The sequence below is a fragment of the Canis lupus genome, chromosome 15, assembly GCF_003254725.2.
Source record: "Canis lupus dingo isolate Sandy chromosome 15, ASM325472v2, whole genome shotgun sequence".
Taxonomy (NCBI): Eukaryota; Metazoa; Chordata; class Mammalia; order Carnivora; family Canidae; genus Canis; species Canis lupus.
In genome coordinates, this window is record NC_064257.1 from 13,961,739 (window position 1) to 13,978,567 (window position 16,829).

Genomic DNA, 16,829 nt, shown 5'->3' on the forward strand with positions numbered 1-16,829 from the left:
ACGGACACACTCGGCACCCGCAGCCCTGCCACCCCCACGCCACCGCAGCACCACACAACCTGAAGTCAGAACTCCCGGCTAGCACACTCAGCCCATACACAGGATGGCGCTCCAACCGCCGGCCTCCAGCCTGGCAGCTGCAGGCCTCCTGGAGAGGCTGCCATAGGAGACTCAGCTTCCCACGCAGTGCATGCACCTGTCTCAGGGGGGACAGACACACGGTTCCAGACCCACATGGGGAAAATACTAGGCCCCGGGTGCTCACCCTCACATTCCTGCCAGTGCCCTACTCCCCCAGGCAGGACCAGTTCACAGGAAGATTCTGGAGCTGGCTCTGGGGCCAGGTGGTGAAGGAGGCCAGCCACCTGTCTGAGGTGTGTGTCAGAGGGGCAGGATGATGCCCACACTACTGGTAGTGCCTGAGTGACAAGTGATTGTGTTGAGGCTCTGTGTGTGCCTGTGTGGTAACTGGAGAGGCACTTGGCCAAGTGTGTGTAGGTGTGGGGTGCATGTGGTGTGTGTCCCTGTGTGGCTAGGATTCTGTGCAGTCTGACTTTGGCCACAGTGGTAGCAACTGTGAGTCAAATGTGGAGTGTGTCCCTGTAACAAATGTTTTTGTGACTACAAGTCTATGCATTACTGTGGCCCTAAGTCCCTTTTGTGTGTGTAACCAATCTCTGTGTAATTGTGAGTGCAAGCATGATTGTGAATCCAGGTGGCTGTGTGTAAGACGGACACAGGGTGAGCACGTGATCTTAAACTTGGGGCCGGAGCAACTGGACCCTGGCTCTGGCATTCCCTCTGGTAAGTGAAGCTCCCAGGAGCTGGGCTGTTTACTTGGGGGGCAAAGGCATGAGAGGTGGAAGATGGTGGCTGGGTGATGCTGCCCGGAGATTTGACTGTCCGGGCCTGGGTCGAGGAGGTCAGGAATTTTGGCCTGGGCAGGGCAGAGGGGCCATGGACAGATTTGAGGGTTGATCCCCAGGCAGAGTTACAGGCTGAGCGCCTCGAGGGGGGTGAGCAGGGAGTGGTGGGCCTCAGAAGGGAGGGGAGAGGAGGGGGCGGTAAGAGGATTAGGCCGCTTAGACCCTTCTCTCCCACCAGGATCCCCCACCCCCACCCCAAAGCTCCAGAAAAGATTTCTTCTGCCAAAGCAAAACCGTTTAGGCTCCATTTAAAGGGACAAGAAAGGTGGAGGCGGGGGCTTTAAATAACCTTTTAATTTCCCTTCAGGGATCCAGCCCTGTGAGGGAGGGGAGGGAGCAGGAGGGAAGGGAGGGAAGGGGAACGAAGCCTGTCTCTTTGGCTTAAATTATCCAGACTTTGGCCAGGGGCTTCACAAGCAGGAGAAATGGTGGGAAGGACATTGCGCCCCCACCTGGCTGCCCTCCACACACATGTGCACAGACCACCCTGGAGAAAACTGTAACCCCTGCACACGCACACGGTTATTCAATCACACAGAAACCTCGATACAGGTGCACATATGGAGCATCCCATTTAGAGATGCACAAATGGAGGTGGGGTCACTGAAGTCCCTTCCATGGAAGCACAGATGTGGAATCCCTCCCTGCCCCAAACCATCTCTACTTGGCGGTACCAGGGGAGGGTGCGCTGAGGGTGCTCCCCCCAAGAGGAAGCTTGGCTTCAGTTGAGACTCCCTTCCCAGCAGGAAGGGGCTTCATCTTTCTTTGCCCAGAGACCCAACTCTAACCCATCTCTCCCTAGTTCCCATCCCAGAGAGGACAGGGGGCTGCCGGGTGGGGCAGACTGCAAGGGTGGGGACCCCAACCCAGTCAGGGTTTACCAGGCCCAGACTTGCAGAGCAGGGCTGTTGAAAATAGTGCAGTGAGCAGAGGGGGAGCAGGGGGAGCAGATGATGGGGGATAGGGCCCAACTAGGCACCTGCTCTTTTTTTTTTTTTAAGATTTTATTTATTCATTCATGAGAGAAACAGAGAGAGAGGCAGAGACACAAGCAGAGGGAAAAGCAGGTTCCATGCAGGGAACCTGATGCAGGACTCGATCCAGGGTCTCCAGGGTCATATCCTGGGCCAAAGGTGGCACTAAACCGCTGAGCCACCCAGGTGGCACCTGCTCTTTGAGGGGAACTTGTCTGCCACACAGACTCTGAGCCTGGCTGGGGAAACCCCTCTTATCCCAGGCCTCGGCCTGTTCCAGCTGTCTCAGTCCCAGAGGTCTGGAGGTGGTGGCTGGGTGGCCAGTATGCCTCAAGCCTCATGGTACACACTGGGCCTCCACAGACTGGAGTTCCCGGGCACCTGGAGAATCCCCCACTACCCTGCAGGGACACCAGGCCTCACAGAAGGGCACAGCGGCGTGGGGGTCATCACTGTATATTCTCACCCCCGTGTACTTCCAGAGACATTGCACCACACAGTGTTTAGGCCCCAGGCTGATTGTAGATTCTTACAGGACTGGGGGGCGGGGAAGGGGGGGGAGGTGAACAAAATCTCTGGCACAGGCTGGGACAGAAAGAGAGGAAAATGAGAGAGGAGAGGCAGAGGGAAGGTGTCCTTTAGGAAGGCTTGGGGTGATGGGGAGCTTGGCAAGCCACAAGGTGGGTGGGTTTTACTGATTTAACAAAATGATTCCAAAGGTGCCACCGTCTAGACAGGAGCTAAGAAGTAGAAATGATTCAGGACTTCTCTCCCCTGCCAGCCCCTGGAACCTCCCACCCTCCCCGCCCCCCGGGGCTGTGGCTGACACCTTCAAAGGGCTTAAAAGGAAGGCGTCCCCAGACTGGCTGGGGACCCGCCCCCAAAAGATTTTCCTGGGTTGCTGGGGCTGGGAGTGGGGGAAGCAGTGCATTTCGGGATGCGCTAGTATGTTTGTGTGCATTCATTACCCTGAGAGTTTCGGGCATGGGAGTTACATGTATGTACTCCTATATTTGTGCATAACGTGCGTGCAGGCTTAAATACACGGTATGTGAATGCGCACTGTGCCTGTGCGGGCTGCGAGGCCTGTTGGGGCAGATGCTTCTAAACTGGACCCAGGCAGTGGGTGCGCAGGGATGGGTTAACTGGGGACCTGGGAGAAAACCGGGTGCTGCTAGGCCTGGAGACTCTGAGACCACGGGGTCCCAGCCACCTGTGCAGAAAGATCTGGGAAGTGAGGGTCCGAGGTTCCCCAAAATCCCAGCTCTGGGCCCAGTTTAGAGCAGCGATGCTGCACCAACCCCTGCCCCGCCGCCCCCACATGCACCCTCAAGGAGGACTCTGGCCTCCTCGGCCACTCACAGCGCCAGAGGGAAGGGGGCAGACGCCCCAAGAGGTCGCTCGGTGGGCGCCCCAGACCCTCGAGCGGCGAACCCCGGCCCCATGGAAGAGGCTCGCCCCGCAGACTTGCGGCCGTGCCCCTCCCGGCTCCTTCGCGGAACCCCACTGTCCCCCGCATCCCTATGAGGCGCGAGTCGGGCCCCCAGTCCTGGCTCCGCGTGGGGGGCACCGGCCACCCCCCCCCGCGCCCCACGGCCGGCGATCCCCGGGGCAGTGGCGGTGGCGGGCGGCTTAGAGCCTATTCGAGAGTCGAAGGCGGCGGCCCGGCCCCCCGCGGCCCCCCCTCCGCCCCCCCCACCCCGTCCCCCCCGCCCCCCCGCCCCCGTCCCCGCCCCCACCCCCGGGCAGGGCCGCGGGCCGCCCGCATCTGCGCGGTCCGCGGCGATTCATCATCTTGATCCATGGCGCGCGCTGACGGCGGCCCCGGCCTCGCTGACAAGACTAACAAAGCAATTTGCCACGAGCCATCTCCTGGACAGGTTATTAGCGCGGCCGCCGCTTAAAGAGCCCTCCCCCCAGCTCCAGCCCTGCGCGGGCGGCTACCTGCGTCCCCTCCCTCCGATGCCCACTGCCCCTCGCCGCTCGGATGCCCCTGCGAATTCCCGGCCCTCCGACCACCCCAAAGTCAGCCCCCCGCAACACGCACTCACCCTGCTGGTTGCCCCCCGCAACACGCACTCACCCTGAGGCCGCTCCTGCCTCCCCTAGCTGGGGGTCCCTACCTGTCCCCCCCCTTCCTACCCACTTCCCCCACGTCCCCAGCCGTCCCCCCAACCCCCCACGGGCTTCTGCCCCTTCCCACCGTGTCTCAGCCTTATTCTCAACACTACCTGAATTAACTCCCACCTTCTTACTCCCAGAGGGTCCCCCCCACTTCTCTCTGCCCTCCTCACCCCCTGTACCTATCCCCCTGCCATCAGGGATTGGAAAACCCTATTAATTACCAGCTTTGGGAGGAAAGGGGTCTCCCCTACCCTGCTTTTGAATTTCCTCCCACCACTTTTGCCCTCAGGTAACCTAACTGTGGGGATCGGGGCAGCCCAAGGCAGCTGGTTAACTGTGGAGGTGGGAGGGCACTCTGACTTCTCCAATAATACCTTGGTAAGGGACCTTCATGGTGAGTTATGTGGCCTTTCTCTGAGGGGAGGCATAAATGCCAGAGGAAAATGTTGGTCCCTATCCAAACAGAGGCTCAGAGAAATTCAGGGCCACACAGCAGGTCAGTGCAGAAGAGGGACTGGAACCAGGTGTGTGGCCTCCCAGGCCTCGGCTTCATCTCTGGATGCACCCCCTCTGGAAGTAAAGGAGGCGAGGAGATCTGGGCACCCTTCTTAAGCAACTCCTCTCCCACCTGCAGGGAGGGGTGGGGAGAGCTATAAATGAAAGGAGGTGTGTTTGGCCAGATTTATCTATGTATAAAAGATAATGAGAGAAGAGCATGCCACATATTCAGGCCCCAAAAGCAAAGTGACTATTTGGTCATTTCAGACAGAAATCTTCCTTTTTAAAAATCCTCTGGGTAGGGTGGATGTGGTTCTTTAGACATATGGCAGATCCCCATGAAGGGACTAGATGTGTCCTAGGTGAGCTGCTGGGTGTGTGTGTCTTGTACCGATAAAGCCAAGTGGTGTATACTTGTGCAGGTGGGGGGATGTCAGGTGTGTCCCTCTGGATATATGTATGCATTGGGGGCTAAGTGTGTCTTTTTGAGTGTACATGGAGGCCTGGGGGTGAGCAGCAAGTGGCAAATGTGTGGACATGTCAGTGCATACCTAGGGTAGCTGGCTTCAAACCAGGAAGGAGCCCCCACCCCATTGTTGACTCTTCTCCTAGATCCTCAACATTTCCACACTGTCAGCCTCTGTAGCTGGGTAATACGGAGAGGAGAGATGTGGCCAGGCTCTGAGAGCTGGGGGGGGGGGGTTGGCGCCCCTTCTAAGGGGTTTGGATAGAGGAGGGGCACTCTCTCTGAAGGACAGGAGGTCTTGAACCTCTACCATGACCCAGGTTGATGCTGAGTGCCCAGGTGGGGGCAGGGGAATGGACCATGTGCCAGGAACCTGACTTTCTTCTTTTCCTGTAGCCAACTAGGCCGTGTCTTCACCCGCAGGGAGACCCAGCTATGTCGCTGCCTGCGCCACCACTGCGTCCCTGACGTGAAATATGGGGGGCGCAGGCCGCGCTGGGGAGATTTGTCATCTGTGCTCAGCGGGTGACTCTATCTGCAGACTATTAGAGTATAAAATATATTTTACAAGAGTTTTAGCTACAGGTGACTTGCTCTTTATTACTAGATGTGGGCAAAATCAATACTTCTGTAACTAAAAGATCATTTATTTTGCTTTTTGAAACATTTTTCAACAGGGGCACTGGCTAAGCTTGCAAAGCTATGATTAAGAGTTATGGCGGCTCCTGTTTCCCTTAACCCTTTAAGGACCGCAGTCCAGGCGCTTCTAGTGCTGGTACGTGGCCCGGGAAAGCCAGACACACAGCCACATATCCCAGTTGCACAGACACACTGACTGAAGCGCACAGGCCCCTATAAAGCCACCGTGCAGATCCTCGGATCCTCAGGTATGTATACACACACTCTCCCAGGTACGCACAGAAGTACAAGAGCATACACATTCCTTTCCACCCAGAAACCCAAATCAAATGCACATGTGCACAAATGCATGCTTCACGAAAGCCACCAGTGCATATGTCTACATACAAATGTTTCCCACCTCACATCTTACACTCACATATGTGCACCATGGCCCTGAGATGTGCACGATCACATCACGCTAGCTGGTGACTCAGGGTCGGTGGCCAGCCGAGAATGGGGACTCTGAAAAGAGGTTGGAAGATGCTGAAGGGGGGCAGTGGGTCTCATGAATGCAGCTATGGCCACTACTGGGCGAGGAATGGAAAGAGACCAGGAGTGTCAGAGCCCGAGATGGGATCTGTGGAATCTGGGCCCGACTCCAGTCAATCCAGCTCTCCCCAGGGCTTCATCCCCATGACTGCCCTGGACCTTTGCTGTCAACTAAAGTGGGGGGTGAGGCTGGGGGGTCTGGAAGCCACTGTATGAGAAAGCTGTAAAGTCACATAATTCTGTCAAAACTGCTCATTGGTGACCACCCCCGGCCTGGGTGGGTTCAGAATGATTAAGTGGCCACATGCCATTTCCAGAATGGCATCACCTAACCATCCTGGGACTATTAACTGATTCAGCAAATCGGCATTAGCAGTTGTTACTTATCTCAGGATTGGGGGGGGGGAGACATGGAGGAGACAGGGACTTAACCCAACCATAGGTGAAGCTCTAATGGGGAGATTCCAGACCATGAGATTGGCCAAATGTATCAATTCTCCGTCATTGCATAACAGAGGACTCCTAAACTTAGGTGGCTTAAAACAAACAATTTACAGGCACACCTCAGGGATATTTTGCAAGTTCAGTTCCAGACCACCACAATAGAACAAATATCTCAATGAAGCAAGTCAAATGAATTTTGGGTTTCCTGGTGCATATAAAAGTTATGTTTTTACTATACTGTAGTCTGTTAAGTGAGTAATAGCATTATATCTAAAAAACAATGTACAGGGACATCTGGGTGGCTTAGTAGTTGAGCATCTGCCTTTGGTTCAGGGCATGATCCCAGGGTCCTGGGATCAAGTCCCGCATCTCAGCCTCCCTGAGGGGAGCCTGCTTCTCCCTCTGCCTATGTCTCTGCCTCTCTCTGTGTGTTTATTTATAAATAAATAAAATCTTCTAAAAACATAAAAATAGGGTAGCCCCAGTGGACCAGCGGTTTAGCGCCGCCTTCAGCCCGGGGTGTGATCCTGGAGACCTGGGATCAAGTCCCACATCAGGCTCCCTGCGTGGAGCCTGCTTCTCCCTCAGCCTGTGTCTCTGCCTCTCTCTCTCTCTCTCTCTCTGTCATGAATAAATAAATAAAATCTTCAAAAAAATAAAAAACAATGTACATATCCTTATTAAAAATACTTTATTGTTAAAAAATGCCAATGATCATCTGAGCTTTCAGCAGGTCACACTCACTGATCACAGACCACGCTAAGAAATATAATAATAACAAAAAGATTTGGAATCTTGTAAGAATTACCAAAATGTGCCACAGACATGAAGTGAGCAAATGCTGTTGAAAAAAATGGCATTGATAGACTTGCTTGATGCAGGGTTGCCACAATCCTTCAATTCATAAAAAGAATAGAGTATCGACAAACTAAAATAAAGCAAAGCTCAATAAAGCGAAGGACACCTATATTATATCACAGTTTCTGAGGGGCAGGAATCCAGGAGCAGCTTAGCTGGTTCTGGCCTGGGGATCTCTTGTGGCTGGCAGTTGTATTGGTTGGGCTACACCCTCTGAAGTGTTGACTGGGGCTGGAGGATCTCTTCCAAGAGGGCTTCTTGGCATGGCTGGCATTTGGTGCTGGCTGTCAGCTGCGGTGCCTCAGTTCTCCTCCATGCAGGCTCTTCAGCAAGGTAGCCTGGACTTCTTTCTTCTTAAATGGTGGCTGGAATATGAGAGAGCGAGAGAGGTCAAAATAGAGGCTGTAATCTTTTATACCTAATCTTAAAAGTGATATCCCATCACTTCCGCTATGTTCTAGTCTTGGTAAGCAAGTCACTGAGTCCAACCCACACTCAAGGAGAGGACAGTGAACCTCCACCACTCAAAGGAAGAAGTATCAAAGAATCTGGGAACATTATTTCTTTTTTTAAAAAGATTTTATTTATTTATTCATGAGAAACACACACACACACACACACAGAGAAAGGCAGAGACACAGGCAGAGGGAGAAGCAGGCTCCATGCAGGGAGCTCGGTGTGGGACTCGATCCTGGGACTCCAGGATCATACCCAGAACCAAAGGCAAACTCTCAACCGCTGGGCCACCCAGGCATCCCTGTGGACATATTTCTTAAACTACCACAACTAAGCAAGAGGATGCTTCCACTCTACCCAGTGTCTGCAAAATGGCAAGCATCTCTTGATGCTTCCAAACAAACCCCAGGAAAACCATGGAGCATCCCGTGTGAGGAAGGCATGGCCAGGTGATGGTGGACACACAGAGGTAACCCTTGCTCAGGGCCACAGTATAACAGTATAATTGCACAGTAATTCCAAGCATGGCCATGGAGCCAGACTAGCTGTGTGACTGTGGGCAAGTCACCCAACCTCTGTGCCTCAGTGTTCTTGTATGTAAAATGGGGGAAATAATAGCACTTACCTCCTAGGGTTGTCATAAGGGTTACATGAGTTCACAGTTAGCACAGTACCTGGTATGTTATAAATCCCACATGAGTTTCAGCTGATACCATCAGTTCCTACCTCTCATTGGCGGATCCCTCCCTGTGGACACTTTCTCACAAGGAATTTATCGAGCATCTTTGATGTTCCTCAAGCTAAGCCCATATAGCCACCACCAGTGCCCCAGTGCCCCTGGGCCCCTCCCTGTCCCGATCACCTCAGGCAGGCCCGGTGGAGGGCTAAGCAGACAGGCTGGGCTCCATGAGCTCCATTTGACCCTGCCAGCCCAGCTCTGCCTTTTGTGGCCTCTCTGGGAATGTTGTGCAATATGTTGGCCACAAACATTTTATGAGCAAGAAGACAGGAAGAAATTTTCTTCTATCGACCCGCGGTCAGGCCTGCTCCTTCCCCCTCCTCTTCCTAGGTCTCCTTGGTGATGAGGGGGACAAGGTGAAGCCTGCTCTCACTGCACAGAGAAGCAGCCCAGTCCCACTGGCCCTTCGCTCCACCTCCCCAGGGTGAGACATGAAACAACTAGCGCCCCCACCTGCCCCTGGCACTGAGAGGTAGGCAGGCCTGGGGCCCGGACACACCCCAGCCCCTTGGGGCAGGTACCCTCTCCATGTGCACCTGGTCCAGGAGTCCTAAGATGGTTTGCCCAAACAACAAGAGAAAAGTAAAATAAAAAAAAAAAAAGTAAAAATTTTAGAGGAAATTGTGCAAAAAGCTACACCTATTCAATATGAAGCTCTATCCTCTCCATTCTGATATGATGTCTTTTCAACTTTTTTGATGTTCTGATATCCTTTCTTTTATGAAATGAGGCTGAGAACAGTTGGTAACTTTCCTTCAGGGACCTCATATGGCAAAATTAATGGCTGGCAACTTTATGCAGGACCCCGCATTTTAAAAATATCACTCTGTTCTGTGCAAGAGGCACAAAGCAGTGCAGAGGAACACCTGCTGACCCCTGACCTGGGCTCAGACACCAGGTAAAAGAGGGAGCTCACCTCATCTCTGCCTCAGCTCTGCCAGCGACTTGGAATGACCCAGGACAAGCCCCTTTCTCTCCCCAGCCCTGGCTGGTCTCCCCATCTGCTGTATAGCAGGTTAGACAGATGCCCTTTCTCAGTCTGTGGTCCTAGACTCACTCTGACCTTTACCCTGGGTACCCCCACCCCTCCTTGCCCTCCACCCCCTTCACCTCTAGCCTGAGATGACCACAGGTGGATGCTGACATGCTGGCAGAGCTGATGAGGCCGGGGCGGGGGGGGGGGGTCACCTCTAACTGGCCTGAATGTCCCCTTGCCAGGGTCCACTGGAGACAGTCTCTGAGCTGGGGGCAGAGATGGGAGGGGTCTTCGGCCTTTGGCCAGGGGGACCTTCCGTGATGCTCCAGGGAGGGAGAGAAGGATTTGTCTCAGGGGCTCAGTCTAGGCCGAGTTATTGGGACCCCCTCCCCTCCCTGCCCCCCAGGCTTGGCTAGAGCACAAGGGGCCCCTTTGTGGGGCCTAATCTCAAAGCACTGCGGCTTTAGCGACCTTCAGGGATGAAAGCGCCAGGAGCTGGCGGCCGGGAGGTGGTGTGGGGGCAGCCCCACTAATCCCTGCGCTTTCGCCAAACAAAGCTGCCAGGAGGGGCTGGCTCCCAGGAGATGATCCAGGGAACCAATTCCCGGAGCCTAACCCGCTCTGACAGCCCGAAAAGGAAAGGCCCGCCACTGCCCCAGTGGCCACAGCTTGGCCATGGGGGGATGTGGGAGGCCTGGCCTGGGACCTTCGGCACTTCCTCCTGTCCACCTGGGGACTCCTCTCCCTCTCAGTGACAATGTGCTCCTCTATTTTTCTGTCCCAGCTCAGCTCCACTGGGTTGTCCCTCAGCCCCGAACACCTGACCCCCTTTTCAGGTCTTGGAACCCTGGTCCCTCAACACGTGGCTCCTTGACTTTAGCGTCCAAGTCTCCCAGTATCCCATTTCTCAGCATCCCAGGCTCGAATCCTTTAGCTCCCAATCCCCTGTCCCCTAATACCTCCCGGACTCCCAATGTCTCCACCTCTCCTCCCCAGCCCCAAATTCCCCAGCCTCAGGGCCCTTTGGCTCTCTTCCCCTGAGACCCCACTCCTGCCTCGGAGATCTCCCAGCCCTGCCCAACCCCCTGTCTGACCTGATGCCCCTGCCATTTACCCGGTGTGCCTGGCTCTCTGCCCCATTCCACTCCGTCTGACCAGTCCTCAGCTTGGCCATGGAGAAGACTGAAGAGGGAAGTGACTCTTACTCAACCTTGATGAACCCCTGCGCCTCCCACCAGACACCCCCTCCAGCCCAAGATCACCCTGGGATCCTGGCCTCAGCCCAGGCTCACAGGTAAGCACATCGTCGTGGTGGCCAGAGGAAAGGGCAGGGGCCCTGCTGGTTGAGGGAACAGCCCAGAGGACCAGCTTCCCTGGGACAGGGGGTGTCAGCAGGGCTGGGCTCTCTGCTGCTCCATCTCTCCCCGAGGACTCCGAAATCTCCACCAGATCCAGGGAGAGCCAGGTGCCAGGTGGGATCACCTGGGGCCAGCAGAGGCCACTGAAGAGCCAGGGTGACTTTGGGGCCCTCGTGGAGGGACAGGGCAGGGCAAGAGGGCTGCATTCCCAGGAGAGGGGTGGGGGCCTGGCCAGCCCGAAACATTTTCCCACCATAGCCTCCGCCGCCTCCACTCCACTAATCTGATTACGATATTTACCAACCTCCCATGGCCTGCTTAGGGCGGAGGGGGTGTTACACCGAGGAGCTCAGTTCCAGTTCCCAGCATAATGGGAGGCCTAGAAAGGTGTCTCTGGGTCCTGAAATGACTGTGCCAGCCCACCCCTCCTGCCTGCCAGCTCCCAGGGCTGTCTAAAAGACCCCTCGCCATCAGGCTGAGCCTCCTTCAGGAAGTCTGCTCTGGCACCCCCTGTCTCTAGATGCCTGGGTCCTCTCCAAGCCATTTCTAGGCCCTTCATGCTGTCCCACCCAGAGCCATAATTATTATGATATTATTCAAGTCCTGAGGCTGGGCCTTCCCTCCTAAACTTATGTGGGCTTTTAGGTAGCGAGGACAAAGAGGATGGTGGTGCAGGTCCCAAGAGGCCTCTCCATGCAGCTGGAGTCAATGTCACTCACACTTGCTTTGACCCCACACCCAGATTCAGGCCGTTCTTGAAGGAGTGGGGGGGGGGAGGATGCACCACAGCACCTGGCAGAGGTTTCACTGAGCAAAGAACCTAAGGAACCTTGGTGTGCTTCTCACTTTCTCTCTCTCTCTCTCTCTCTCTCTCTCTCTCCAATCTCTCTCTCCCACACACACCTGTGCACTCACATGCACACATTATATATTAAAATGTCACAGACACAGCCGCACTGCCACACAGGGATGGTCTACCCACCCCAGCCCCTCCCTTGCTTCTGCACTGCTGAGCACCAGACAGGTCCGTTGGGGACACCGTGGGCCTGAGGTGAGCTTACTGCCTCCCCCAGCTGATGTAGGGGTGAAGTCCAGGGAGGGAGGACACTGCCTGTAGATGAGAGGAAAGTGCTCCTAAGGGGGCTGGAGGGCAGGGAGATGGCCCTTTCCAAGGAATGCCAGCACCTCTTCCTCCTCCCTCTCCCCAGAGGTCTGAGGCCCCAAGTTCAATCCTTGCAGGATTTCAAATAGAGTAGTTATTCTGAGCAACAGGCAAGTTTCTTTAAAAAGCTAACAATACAAGGCCAACTTCAGACCAGGACAAAGCTGGCCCCTTTCTGAGGGTTCCCACCCACAGTGTACTCAACACTTAGGTCTTTGGATCATTCTAGCTCTGAGTGACTCCCGCGGTGGGTTCGGAGACTAGAGCAGGGATTGGGCGCCCCCTGCTGTCTGACCTCCCAAACTGCGCCCTCTCCCCAGGGCGCCCCAGCCAGGATCCTTCGGTAGCTCCCTGCCGGGCCCCAATCACCCAAGGCCTCTTCCTCTCACCTCCCACCTCTGGATTCCCTTGGTTGAGTAAAAAAAAAAAACGTGTCCTGCTTGGGCTCCCAATTTTCCACTGGCAGCCACCTGGAGAAGGCAATAGCCTGGCTAAGGTAGGAGCAGTTGTTAGGGAGATGGAGTTCCATAGGCTGAATCTTGGCTTTTGGGTCCCTAAGGGGCTGAGGGAGACTAACAGGAGAATGGCAAAGAGAAGAGGTGACTGACTGGGGAGGAGGAGCAGGGAGAGGAGTCTGAGGAGGGAGGAGAGAGGGGGGCAGATCAGAGGGGCACAGGTGAGAAGACAGGTGAGATGGGCACAGGTGATGAGAAAAGGAGAGCAATGTACAGGTGAGGACACAGGTGAGCTGAGAAAGATCAAAGGGGGCAGGAAAGATGCAGAGTGAAAAGAGGCCACCAAGGGCTCATGAGCAGGAAGTCAAATGCCCCCTGCCGCCTGCCATCTGCTGGGCCACATCCAACCGTGTGTCCAGCCAGCCCTGTGACTGATGGCCAGGCCCCTGCTGGGGCACTGAGGGCAGGCACGCAGCAGAGGCAAACAGCCGGGATGTCTGTGGCCTCTGGACTGTGGGGCATGGCAGGGGCACTGGGCAGAACAGATTGAGCTCAGTGCTGTGGTCGGAAGCCCAGGCCTGGGGGGAGGGGAGGACCTGTGGTTGTGAGCCAGGACCTGGGCTCCTCTCCTTCCCACTCCTCCGCCTCTGCTGGGCCCAGGGATCCTTGTTCAACTGGGTTCAGCCTCTCTCTCCCAGTTCAAAGCCCAGAGGGAGCCCTGTCCAGCTGGGATAGAGGCAGGGGTACTCAGGCTTCTAGCCTGCCAGGTACCCTCAGGGCAGAAAAGACCCCTTCGTGGTGCCTCCCACACTGACAGCTAGGCCCAAGGAAGTGAGGGGGCAAGTTCACTTTCTGCTCTTAGCCTCATCTTCCTCCACCTGCTTAGTGCTGTGTATGTGCGGGTGGAGGGGGTATTAGACTCTGCTCTCAGATTGTCCAGTGCCAAATTCATGATTTCTGCCTCCCAAAGCATTTATCTGCCCAGCCCCCTGAGAAAAGCCAGGTTCATTATTTCCCTTTGTCAGGAAGGGCCCTTGAAGGTGGAGGTGGGGGAGGAGGCTGGGTGAGCAAGTGTAACTGCCCCATGGTCACCTGGCAGACAAGCCAGGCTAGGACTTGGGTGTCCTGCACCCTCCCAGGGCTCTGCCCACTACCTCCCCTGCCTCTTAGGGGCCCAGGAACGGGTCTAGCCATCGGGCTCCCAGCCTCTTAGAACCTTTACACACACACACACACACACACACACACACACACACACACGACACACAAAGGCCAGAAGATCTATGGCCATGGAGAGGGGTGAGGACCAGGTGAGCAGACTTGATACAGATCTTCTGTCCCCAAATCCCGTGAGGTTGTCTTGGTCGTGAGGTGAGTGCTTCTTAGGGGACCTCAGGTACCAAGAAAAGCCAATCAGGATCCCAAATAAGGGAGCACTAAAGCAACAAGGTGGCTGGGAAGATGCTGAGCTTACCATGCCTGGGAGAGTTCAAGAAGATTCTGTAGATGGAAGGCTGGATGGGATGCTTCTTGAGGCTCCTTCCAAACCCTGGGCCCTGGGACACTCCTAGGTTGAAAGGGAAAGATCATCCACCTTCAGACCAACTCTTCTCCTCCCCAGACACATGGTCTAAGACACTGTCTGAGTGGCCTTATTTCTCCAACTTCCCTTTTCCCACCCACAAGCTCCCAAGGGAGCCTGGTGTCCAGGCTTAAAGATGGCCCAGCCAAACCCCCAGCAGCCTCCCGCCTCACCCCCCTGCCCCCCCCCGCCCCCCAGGCTTCTTTGGTGCCTGGCTGAGCAGGGATGGGGACGCCCAGGGGCCGGGAAGGGGGCTCATCAGCAGTGCTGCTAATAGACCATCCTCAGCCACATCCTATTACCGCGCAGCCCCTCCCCAGCCCCCCAGCCTGGCTGGCCTGCACCTCTCCGGGGCCCCGGGGACCACGCATCAGATTGGAGTCAAGATTCCGAGAGTGTCATTTGCCGCCGCTGATGGTGCTGATAATAGGGACGGGATGGCGGGGCGGAGAGCGGCGGCGCAGAGGCCGAGTCTCTATTAAGGCTTCCCCCTCGCAGCCGCAAACCGCAAACCGGAGAGTTCTAGGATGGGCTGGGTGGCTCGCCCCTGCCATTAGTGCTGCTGGACCAGGAAGGGAGGGGGTAGGTAGCGAGGGCTGGGTAGTTCCCAGATCCGGATCCAAGGAGGCCAAGTCCCAGAAGGACGGGACCTTGGAGAAATGGAAAGCCCCAGCCCATCCCTTCTCCTCTCAGCGGCTGAAACTGTGGGTTCCTATCCCACCTCGCTGCCTGGGAGCCCTGAGCCCTGCTGGGAGCTTGGCCAGGGGGTGTTCTTGGAGCAGGACCTCACTGCCCCCCCACCTGCACCTCCCCCCTCCCCCTCACCCCCCAACCCCCACCCCCGCTGGGCTGTCATCACTTCTGTTGTCACCATTACCAATGCTGAGCTCCCTCCATCACCATCCTTCCCACGCCCCCAGCACTCACCCTTGCTATCCCCAAGTCTGCCAGGGTCTCCAGCCAGCAAGGAGTCAAGGGCATAGCTCTGGAGCTCCTTCAATTACCAGCTGTGTACCTTCCATCAGGTATTTCAACCCTTCTGTGCCTAAAGGTGTTTTATCACCTTTTAAACGGGGTTATTAGCCACCTCATAGGGTTAAGAGGATTCAAGTTACTACATGCAAAGTGCTTCCAATAGCAGGGCACGTGGTCAGCACTCTATAAACTGCAGGGTTGTTTTTACCATCTGTGCCCTCACCATTATCAACATCACTGCCACCATCTCCGTCCTCATCATTACTGCCTCCCCCTTCCTTAAGAGCAACGGCAGCTGTCACTGACATAGTACTCACCCTATGCCAGGCGCTGCTCTAAGTATTTTATTTTATTTTTAAGATTTTATTTTTAAGATTTTATTTATTTATTTGAGGGAGAGAGCAGAGCAAGAGAGAGCACATGAATGGGGAGAAGGGGTAGAGGAAGAGAGAGAAGCAGGGAGCCTGACATGGGGCTGGATTCCAGGACCCTGACCTGAGCCGAAGCCAGATGTTTAACCAACTGAACCACCCAGGTGTCCCTGCTCTAAGTATTTTACATGGTGTGTGTGTGTGTGTGTGTGTGTGTGTGTGTGTGTGTGTGTGTGTTTTGGGGGGGTAGTATTTTACATGTTAACTCATTTAGCCCTTGATGAAGTAGGGATTATTATTATCTCTATCTTATAGATAAGGAAACTGAGGCAGAGAAAAGGTAAATAACTTGCCTATAGTCACACAGCTAGCAAATGTCAGAACCAGAAGTCAAACGCAGGCCAAATTCTTAGCTTCTCTACCAAGCTATCTCCCACTGGGGCTTACTTCCTTGCCTACAGTACTGCCACCTTTTGGCCATCGCCATCACTTCCCTGTCACCTCCACCATTATCAACACCCCCGTACTCTCTCCCCACCTCTATTAGCACATTACCACCACCACCATCTCCATGGCTGTCTCACCTGCATGGTCATCGTCCCATGCCAGTCTCAACCCCTACTGGTTCCTCAGCATGGTTACTCACAGCCTACCCAGAACAGAATCTTGCTTTTGCCCTCCCTAGGCCCTGTGCTCCGAGAGGTATGAATGTTCCCTGACATACAGATCTGTTAATATGGCCAGACCTGGAAAAGACAGACAGAGAAATTTAAATTGCTACAAAGCTATTCAGGCACCAGCCAGAATTTAAGGTCAGCTGGAGCGGGCAAGATGTGCTTTGCAAAGCTGACTTCTCAGTTTCCCCAGGAGGCCCAGTATGGTTTAAACACCCTTTTAGCATTCTGAGAGCCTCTAATGTGGAAAGACATCTTCTACCTCACAAATAGCTTGGCTGAGAGCAGATTTGTCAATACAGACACAATCCCCTCCATTTGGCATCTTAGAAGTCTGTCTTCTCAGCCTACTAGAAGGCTTGAGGGTGGAGACACAGACTCATTCCTCTCCTTGTCCCATTTCTTCTCCAGGACACCCCCCACCTCCATCCCTGACCCCAACACACATCAACACACAATGAAAACAATGGACAGATGAGCCTAGTGGAGCCTGGAAGCGGGTGGATCTTGCTGTCCGTGGTACTGAGACAGAGTCTTGCTCTTTAGGTATCCACAGGTTCCCCCTTGTTCTCTACAGGTAAGAACTAGTCTTCAGCTTTTTCATGACTTGCCACTCCCATC

At 55.0% G+C, this 16,829-nt stretch overlaps 1 long non-coding RNA gene across 5 annotated transcripts in view; it reads right to left on the reverse strand.

The window, feature by feature from the left end:
* Positions 1-7,274: 7,274 nt before the first annotated feature.
* LOC112642547 (uncharacterized) overlaps positions 7,275-16,829 on the reverse strand; it is a 29,359-nt gene continuing 19,804 nt past the window's right edge. For all 5 annotated transcript variants that reach the window (XR_003125312.3, XR_007402487.1, XR_004805375.2 and 2 more), the window contains 2 exons: positions 14,081-14,173; positions 7,275-7,825 (listed from right to left, as the gene is read on the reverse strand). This is a non-coding gene — a long non-coding RNA (uncharacterized LOC112642547). The remainder of the gene's footprint in view (positions 7,826-14,080; positions 14,174-16,829) is intronic.